At 49.1% G+C, this 9,130-nt stretch overlaps 1 long non-coding RNA gene across 1 annotated transcript; it reads left to right on the top strand.

Moving 5' to 3' along the window:
* Nucleotides 1-245: 245 nt before the first annotated feature.
* Nucleotides 246-8,754, top strand: LOC138067473 (uncharacterized). Its single transcript, XR_011141460.1, has 2 exons — nt 246-409; nt 866-8,754. It is a non-coding gene; the product is annotated as an uncharacterized lncRNA (long non-coding RNA).
* Nucleotides 8,755-9,130: the final 376 nt, after the last annotated feature.

The raw sequence follows: 9,130 nt of genomic DNA, 5'->3' as shown, positions 1-9,130 counted from the left end.
AGCCTGCGCTGCCTTCCCCGGCCTGCGGTGAGGGGCAGGCGCTGGAGCGGGGCCGCCTCAAGAGGGAGGCCGGTCCGGGGCGGAGGCAGAGCCGCTCCAGACCCTGAAAACCTGCCATCTGCCTTCAATTACGTGTACTCCCGCCCCCGCGCCCCGCCGGCCGCGCCGCGCCCAGGGAGGGCCGCCCGCCGCCAGGGGGCAGCGCCGCGCCCGCCGCCCCCGCCGCGCCCGGCCGCATCGTCGGCACGTCCGGGCGCGGCGCGTCATGATGGCGGCGGGGGCGGGGGCGGGGGTCGCCCGGCAGGAGCGGTCGCCCGCGGAGGGCCGCCGGGAAGGGGCCCCGCCAGGAAGGGGTCCCGCCGGCCGCCCCCGCCCGGCCGCCCCCCGCCGTAACGCGGATGTTCGGCAGGTGAGGTGCGGCCGGTTCGGCGGATCCCGTCCCGGGAGCGGGGAGAGCAGGGGCGGAAGGCGGCCAGGCGCGGAGGTGGGCGAGTGCGGCAGGCCGAGAGGGCTCCCGCCTGCCGCCGCCCGCGGGGCCCCCGGGCTGGGCCTGGCCCGGTTGCCCCTGCCGCGGCTGCCTCCGTCGGCCTAAGGAGAGCTCCCCGCTCCCGGAACCGAGGTGCTTTGCACAGCGCCGTCTTTCACCCTGCACGCAGCGCTCCACACAGTGTTATTTGCCTTTTTGGGTTTTTTTTTTTTTGGGGGGGGGGTTGTTTTTCCCCTCTTGTGCTGCTCCCTTGCTGTTTTCTCCATTACGAATAGCAGCAGAAAATGAACAGAGCTGGGGTCCGAGAGGGAAGATCAGACCCGCTTCAAATGGGAGGAGGGAGAGAGTGAAAACATAACTTCTCAACTTTCTTCCTAGTTTCCTCTGTAAAGGCCGGTAGCTGCTTGATGTGCAAGGCTCTGGCCCAGATGTTCCAGCAGCCCAGGAGGAGGCAGGTTTCAGCCCTGGAACAACCATCGGTTCAGTTGGTTCCAGCATGACAAGTGCCGTGTTGCTCTCATTAAGAGATTGGGTGCAAAGGTTTGACCAGCCAGCCCACTTTCAGGAACAAATTCGGAAACAAAAAGGAAGAGAACCGGTCCATTCCTTTTGAAGATAAAGGTGAGGTAGCACAAACGTCATCTGAAAGGCTGCGCGTCTATGTGTTGCCTGTGTTACTTTCACTGATCAAATAAATTGTGAAGGCGACGTGAAGACCTAACTGGCAAGGCATCTGGGCTCGGTCAGAAAGACTCTTCCTGTTCTCTGTTTTCTTAGAGCTAGAAGAAAATTCAGTAAGTTGCTGAGTTGAATGCTTCATCCTCCTACCTTCTTCACAAGCTTCTGGAGGTGACAGCTGTTTCCTCAGGGCCTGGTATTTTAGACATCTCCATGATTTATATATCTCTGCAAGCCTCGTGGGTGGAATTGGATGTCACAGACAAGCCGAAAATAACTCGTAGACTCTGATAGCTACTGGCCCATGTGGAAAAACTCAGAGATCAAATTGAATCACATTATATGTGCCTGGCAAATGCACTGGGATGTACAAATGGAGCAATGATGGGTTAAAATGAAGTTGAAACGTTACGTGGAGAGGGCTGGCAAGGACTCTGCAAGAACATTGTGCACAGCAAAACCACCCTGGCTTAGCCCTAATGGCTGTTTTGCTAAGATCTGCAGTAGCATATGGAGGAAAAGCTCTTCCTTAGAAAAATATGCAGTTCCCTGTATGATCATGGTGTACAGCTGGGCAGAATGCCTTTGGTCCCTACAGTGAGGAATTCTGTAAGATACAGAGCATCTGAAGAGATGGCATTGCAGAGCTGTGCTTGGGTGTGCCTGAAGTGTGGCCAAGGAGTTGGATCCTACTCCCAGGGTCCTTCTTGCTAGAAACAGTACTCAGTGGGGAAATAACATTGTGTGGCCTTGGAGTCTGAAGTTATTAATGCCTTGTCAGGTACTTTGGGGGTAATCTGGTGGAAGAGACAGACAACCAAGTATGCTACACCAACACACGCTTAGTCCTCCAAAAATACAAACAGGGAGATTCTGTTCTATTTATGGCATATAGGCAGGTACCATGCTGAAAGCAGACTCTCAGGGCTGAGGTGCAAGGGGTAATTCTCTGGTGAACTTCTCCAGAGCCAGCTTCTCTGCTGCACTCCATGTGTAGAGCCTTGGGAGTTTAACCCAGCTCTTCATTAAGGTTCCTGGTTTTCCCTATATGCAACCTGGCCTCCTTTGGATACACCTCAGAACCAGTGTTCGCTATGAGACGGTAATATTTTCCAAGGCTGGGCTATTCTTCCATGCCAGCCTCTAGAGGGTATCAAGAAGCAATGCAGAAAGGGCCTGGGCACACTCAGCCACACCCTATATCCAGCAGTAGGATGTTCACAGTCTGCCAATGTAAACTGCGTGAGCAGTGTGCCTCGATTCACAGCCAGATCTCCAGCGCAAGAGCAGTGGATGAAGAGTGGCAGAACTTTTAACTCTTTGTGAGGAGTTAAAAACAGAGTTTACCGTGGAGAATCAAAACTCCTGGAGGGTACTTCCAGATCTGGGGGGAGCATATCTTACAGGATTTCCTATCAGAGTTTCTGCCAGCACAGCCTCCACACATGACGTTTCTGCATTTAGGGCTTATTTTTTTCAGCAGTCGCCTTCAGGTGTTTGTTCCCAGTTAGCTGAGTGCCTCCCAAACACTGGCTTTAACCTCTCTGTTCTCTGCAGTCCCTTTTGAGCACTAAGACCTGGTGACTAGGACCTCCTGAGGCCTAACCCAGTGCTTTCACCCAGGAACCGTTCAATCTGCCTCTTTAATTAATCAGATTATTTAGATAAGGCTTGTGCTCCTCTCCCTTTCTCTGAGGCCACATGACTTCCACTCTTTCCGTGCATCTTCCAACCTTCCTGTCCGCCTGGTGTTGTTTGCTGTTCCCTTTCCTTCTTTTGAGTCTCTCTGTCACCAAGTGTTGCACAAAACGATACTTTCGGATGTACAGTGAAGTGTCATTGTGGGCATTAATCCTGCTCTTAGAGGTCCCTTTAGAAACCTGAAAGCGTTCTTAAAACACCCACAACGATTTTGGCCGAAAAGGTTTTCACTTTTAAGGTGATGAGCAAATATTTTGTCCAAAGAGCCAAAATACTTGCACTGATAATGGTGATGTGCCCCAAGGGAATTGTCATTTGCATATCTTACATTACTGGGCTTTCAGACTCACAGATACCTTGGTTCACACTATGTTTCCCATGTAGCATCGTGGTCATAGACTCGCAGCCCCACTCTTGCAGGAGGAAAATGTTGTATCTTTGGAAAACTTGGGTGTAATATGAAGTGGCATAGCCAGAAATAGAACCCAAGAGCAGTGAGCTTTGCTCACTGTTACCCAGCACATTTTGGACTTGTCTATCCAAAATTTAGGATTAGGTCAGTGGGATAAAGTGGTATAAAATTGCTGTTCTACCTAGTAAGATGTTACATCTGCCTTGCTCTCACAACGTCCTGATGTGGGTGGCCGCAGAAAAGAGCAGCAACTCCTCTGATCTTGAGCCCATTGCTGTAGTGGAAAAAATAACAGAAGTATCATGCAACTGTTAAAAAAAAGCTTCCTAATTCTCCTGTCACTAGGTGCAGTCCAGGAAACTTTGTGTTTATAAAGCGCTGTGTAAATTTGCAGCTCTCTATAAATGTATAATCAATAACAATGTTTACAGTAACAGTGCTTAGTCCAGTTCTGGTAAAAACTCAAGACTGCTCACTTCTTGATAAGATCACTTGCTTTACACAGGCACCTCCTCTCCATGTGAAAACAAAACATGAGGAGCAGAACAGAAGATACTTGTGTTCCCTGACAAGAAAAGAAACACAGAAACAAAATATGTTCCCTGCAGCAGGTGACAATGGCAGCAACGACCCAAGGGACTCTCTTAAAATCTTTCAAGCAGGCCTTAGCCCTTCCACTGAGTGCTGCAAACACACTTCCTGTTCTACGAAATGAAAATCTTAACAGCCATTTCCTTGTTGATGGCATCATGTCTTCATCTCTTCTCACAAGTACATGAGAAGGGGGAAATCCCAGCAACCTGATGAGGTGAGCAAAATTGTGTTTCTGGAGGACAGAGAGAGAAGCCAGGTGCTCTTGTGGCTGGCCCCTCTGAGCTCTGGTCTTCATCAGTAACGCCACCACAGAGCTGGTTTTAGTAGGGTGCAGCCTGGGCAATTTCTAGGGTTCACAGCAGGAGTTGCTGAGTAGGTGGATGGGACCCCACCTCCACCTCTCTCCAGGCTTCCCACAGCTCTAATGGCAGCTCTGCCAGCTCAGGCCTGCCCCGGTCACGTCCAAACAGGCAGGCAGAAGGGCCTTAGCTGGATTTTTGCCACCACTGGCAATAACTGAGTCTGTACCATTTTAAAGCAGCTTGTGTACTGCTAACGGTGGTATCTGATAGTCCTTCTGGCTGTAGCCCCTTCCCATAGGTGAATCCCTTAGTGGTGAAACTGCCTTACGCAGCTCAAGTTGGCTCTGCTCCTGTTTGACCAGGTCTCCTTTAATGCTAGTTTAGGGTTCCCAGATTGTTTATTGCCATTTCCCTTCTGGGCTTGGCTGGCCGCAGTCGTGACCTCTCCCAAGCGGTTTGCTGACAGAGGTGAGACGCTCTCCTGGCAGAGCCAAGGTGAGACCCCAGAAGGAATCTGTCCCTCCTTCCTTACCCACCTCTGTCAGTGAGCCAAACCTCATCTTGCTCTTTGGTAGGTTCACGGTCACCTTTGGGGTTTTTCTTTGCCATGCTTCTGCAGTAAATCAAGTCCATCTGTACCTCCATTCCCTTCTGTTATCTCCTTCCACAATCCCTGCTTGCTAACCTGTTCCTAGATCCAGTGACCTCCAGCACAGGAAGAATCCTCTTTAAGTGCCTATCCCAATGGGGGCACTCACACCATTAAATAATAATCATACGGTAATAATCACCGCAGGGCTGGCAGGGACTTCAGGAAGTTATCAAATCCATCACTCCCTGCGCCGAGGTAGAGTCACCCAGGAACGGTGCCTGACGTGTGTGTGAAATGCTTCTAATGATGGGCATGCCACAGCTTCCCCAGCAGCCCCCTGCGGCCCAGGAGACCTTCCTGGGAAGAAAGCACTTTCTTGAATGCAGCCCAAATTTTTTCTCCTGCAAATTAGGCCAATTGTTACTTGTCCTTCTCCTAGAGGATCTGGAGAACAATTGATCACTGTCTGCTTTATAGCAACCTTTTATATAATAACAAGACAGCTTTTAGAGTAACTAAAAAAGAGGCGTTTGCTCACTTGCAAAGTCAGGAAATTCCCTGCCAATGAACATTCTTTGTTAGGGATCCTTTGCCAGCATAGGCTGAGTGCTAAGCCCCACAATCTGCATTTTCCTTTTGAATGACTCCCACAAAATAAACCGAATATCACATCCAAGGAGATTTATTACATCCCTTCCAAGGGCGAAACATTCCTCAGCTACATTCCACTTCTGTCTTTTGTGCTTAGGAAAGGGGAAAAAAATCTCTGTGATGCCTCTGGATCCCACCCCTTGAGGGCTTCTGTCATTAATAAAGCCGAGCAGCTGGAGCCAGATTTGTCAGACCAGTTCTGAATGGCTGGCTCAATGCTGCTTGCAAGAGCAGCAGCATGAGAGCAGCATTAGGCAGACGGGGAGGAATACTGCCTCTGCCTCTGCCTCTGCTATAAGGTTAATAAATCATGGCACCATGTTTCCCCAGTAAAAACACCTTTTGTTGTTCTGAGCTACACCCTATCCCCTATGGCAGCAGCTGCCAGAGTGGATCTTCTCACTTCCTAGCTGCTCTGGCTTCTCCTGCCTCTGCATGATGCAAGAGTTTGCAATGATTTTTGGGAGCTCAGACGTGCTCTCGGGGACTCTGCTTGAAGCTGTTGCTGCCATTCATCTCTCTAGGCTTTGTAGCGAAGCTTTTATCCAGATGTGCAAAGGAGGATTTGTGTAGAGGCAGGGCAAGGTGGGTGGAATCTCTGTTGTATTATCTGAGCTTAATCAAGCTTTTCCCGAGGCAGTGACTAATTGATTGACCCCTGGACTGCAAAAGGGAGCAAATTTGCTAGAGCTCATTACAAGAACAGAGTTTGGAATTTGCATTTTTTCTTCAGAGATGCAAACCATTGAGTGGTGTCTTGCTTACTGATACCCAGTGAAACAAACACTACTCAGCAAATGCTCGTAGGTGGATTTGGCTTCTTAAATCCAAATGAGAGAAGCACTGGGTCATTGCAGGCCGGTTCATCATCATATCCTCTGCCACCATTTATAGGTATCACTCAGTTGTCGCTCTGAAATTACTATCTGGCCCAGCCTGGGCTGTGAAAGCCAGCCTGTAGTCCATGTAAGTGTGTGTCAAATCCATTTCAGTCTCACAGACTTCCAGAGCATTTCACAAAACTAACAAAAAAAAACCAAAAAAACAATTCACCCACCATAAAATGCAGCCAGTGCAGATCTAGGAGAGACGAGCTCTGCAACAGCACAGGGCAACACTGCATCACAACTGTTTAGGGAGTGGAGAAGAGGAAAAGATGCTGTGTACAAGGGGAACTGTAGGAAGAATGAAAAGAGACTGTCACTTCCTGAATGGCTGGGGCATTGACATTACCAAAAACCCTGAAAGGTCATTTCCAGTTTGATGATGTTCAGATCTGTCTTATACAATTCAACCCCCCAGAGCCACCCACAGCACAGGACAGTCCCTCTTCCACCTGAGGAGGAGTTCAGGATCACGCAGAGTGACAAATGCTGCCTTCTTAAATATCTGCAGCTTGGGGCTTTCTTTGCAGGTCTGCTCTGCAAGTACTAACCTTGGCTTTTTGTTGGTGAGGTTTAACCTGATCAAAGCTCACCCCATCAGGACTGACACGTAGCCAGCCTGTGGAAGAGGCTACAGGAAGATGAGGCAGATAAGGTTACAGAGGATACAGGAAGATTCTGCACTTCCAGAACAGCATGGAAGTGGCACACATGCTTGAAGGAGAACATCATGAGCACAAGGTGGCCAGGGTGGCTGGAAGAGCAGCCTGTGGCCAAGCAACAGAAGGCTGGTAAAGCTCTTCATATCATTTGGAGCCTTCTCTCCACTGTGGCTCCAGTGAGCCATAAAGCCATTTCAGCTGGACTTTGAAGCTATTTAGAGCAGGGAGGGAAAAGCCATGGAGGGCAGCAAGCTGAAAAAGTTGGTGAACATCCTGGGTCTTTTGAACTTTCTCCTCTCAGCGTGTACCTTGCTTCTCCTCTTTTCCTTGCTGAGACAGACCGTTGTTCCATTCCCTTCTATTCTCCATCCCTGAACAAGATGTTCATTCCTCTTTTGAAGAAGTTGTTTCTATGTGTTCTGCAAAGTGTTGAGGAGATTTGGTGGAACTGTCATGCTTAGCAGTAACATGGACAAATGACACCTACCCTATATGGTTTTCACTGTGAACACAACTCTGCAGTCGTGGCTGCCTATCCCTGTTGTGGACCTGTTCGTCTGTAGGACCTGAGCACTTCCGGGTTGCTTAAGAAATGTCTAATACCAGTGAGCACTTTACAGGAAAGTGCCAATTTTCACACTGTGTTTGAAGAGAACTGGTTTGTTGGATCTCTGGGTTTGTCTCGTGGCTGGAAGAATAAGGCTCTAGCTGTACCTATGAGGAATAGGCACTGCCGTTGTCTCTGAGGTGAAATGGCATTTGTCAGTGAGGGGAACAGAAGCAGATGCTGCTGAGGCAAGAGATGAAGCCAAGTGTCTCCTCTCTGGAGCACACTGACTTCCTCAGCTTCAGGAGGACACTTGTGACCCTCACAACCCTTCCCCCGCCTGTCTGCTCTGGCTGCCTCTTTCTTCTTTTCCTCTCTCCTCAACCACACCCACGATTTAACCATTTAGATATAAAAATAAAAAATAAAAAACCACCCAACCCACTAGACAGAGGGTTTGCTAAAGAAGGGTAATTTTAAAAGTAAGTCTTTGAGGTCAGCGTGTAATTGTAACATTGGGACTATGTGATCCAAGACAAAAATAATCCAGTGGGTATATGGTCAAGGAGGAGAGGATGGCTGCCTGCAGCGAGGGCAGAATAGCATGCACGAGATTGATCAGACGGAGCAAAAGACTAGGCAGAACTACTCACTGGCACCAGGACTAATATTTGTGTAGGGTACTGTAAGATTTCTGCATGTGACAGGATCGTAAGAGCTGCTGTACTGGGTCACAGCCTCCCTCGGTCGATAGGCCTGCCTCTGCCAGGAGCTGGCACTGGGCGCTTCTCAGGAGTTTTAACAGCCTTCCACAGAAATGCAGATACGGTGTCATGCGTATTTGTACATTAACCTGCTTGTGGGGAACCCTTCTGTTAACTAACAGCCAGCTGATAGCTGGACTGTTCTGCTGAGGCCTGGCTTTCTAACCGTGCTTCGCTCTCCTGCTTCAGAACTTTCTGAAATCCTGCCTTCTTCGAAGCGTTCGCAGGAGGTTGCCAGCCATGCTCTTCTCCTAGGTGGCATCATGGAGGATGCTTTCGCCCTTATAAATATCCGGTCCTTTTCTCTAACCTCATCACAATTCTTTCTCAGTTCTAATTTATGGCAGTAAGTTACGTGGGGCCGATAATATAATATATTGTAACAGTATTTCCTCTAATGCGTTTTAAATGAAGAAATGAGTCCCTGAATGTGTCAGCTGTCCTCTTGTCCTGAGAGTACAATAAAGGAGGAGGACCCTGTGATGGTGCTATTTTTTGCTATTTTCTCATCACACTGATGAGAAACAGTGGCAGCCACATCACTTGGAAATAGTGATGCTAATCATTAGACTGGGGGAAAGCACCAAATGTCCACAGAGGACCAAGATTTTCCTGGCTCCAGAGGTGGCATGGATAGGACCCAAGGCAGCCTTTCTTCTCTGATGTTCCTAAGACTGAGTTTCTCTCACATTTGCTCCCAGATGAAAGCACCACAAAAAATGAGACTTGTTTTACTGTGAAAGAAGTCAAGTAAAGAAGGGGAGGAATCATGTCTGTACATTGATGCCAAAGGTCAGGGGTTTAGAGCTGTACCTGCATTAATGCCACTCGTTTTTTCATTCCAAGATGCCCAGCC

Source organism: Struthio camelus, chromosome 5, assembly GCF_040807025.1.
Source record: "Struthio camelus isolate bStrCam1 chromosome 5, bStrCam1.hap1, whole genome shotgun sequence".
Classification (NCBI taxonomy): Eukaryota; Metazoa; Chordata; class Aves; order Struthioniformes; family Struthionidae; genus Struthio; species Struthio camelus.
The sequence above is the reverse complement of the archived record's forward strand: the minus strand, read 5'-3'. Positions and strand labels throughout refer to the sequence as shown.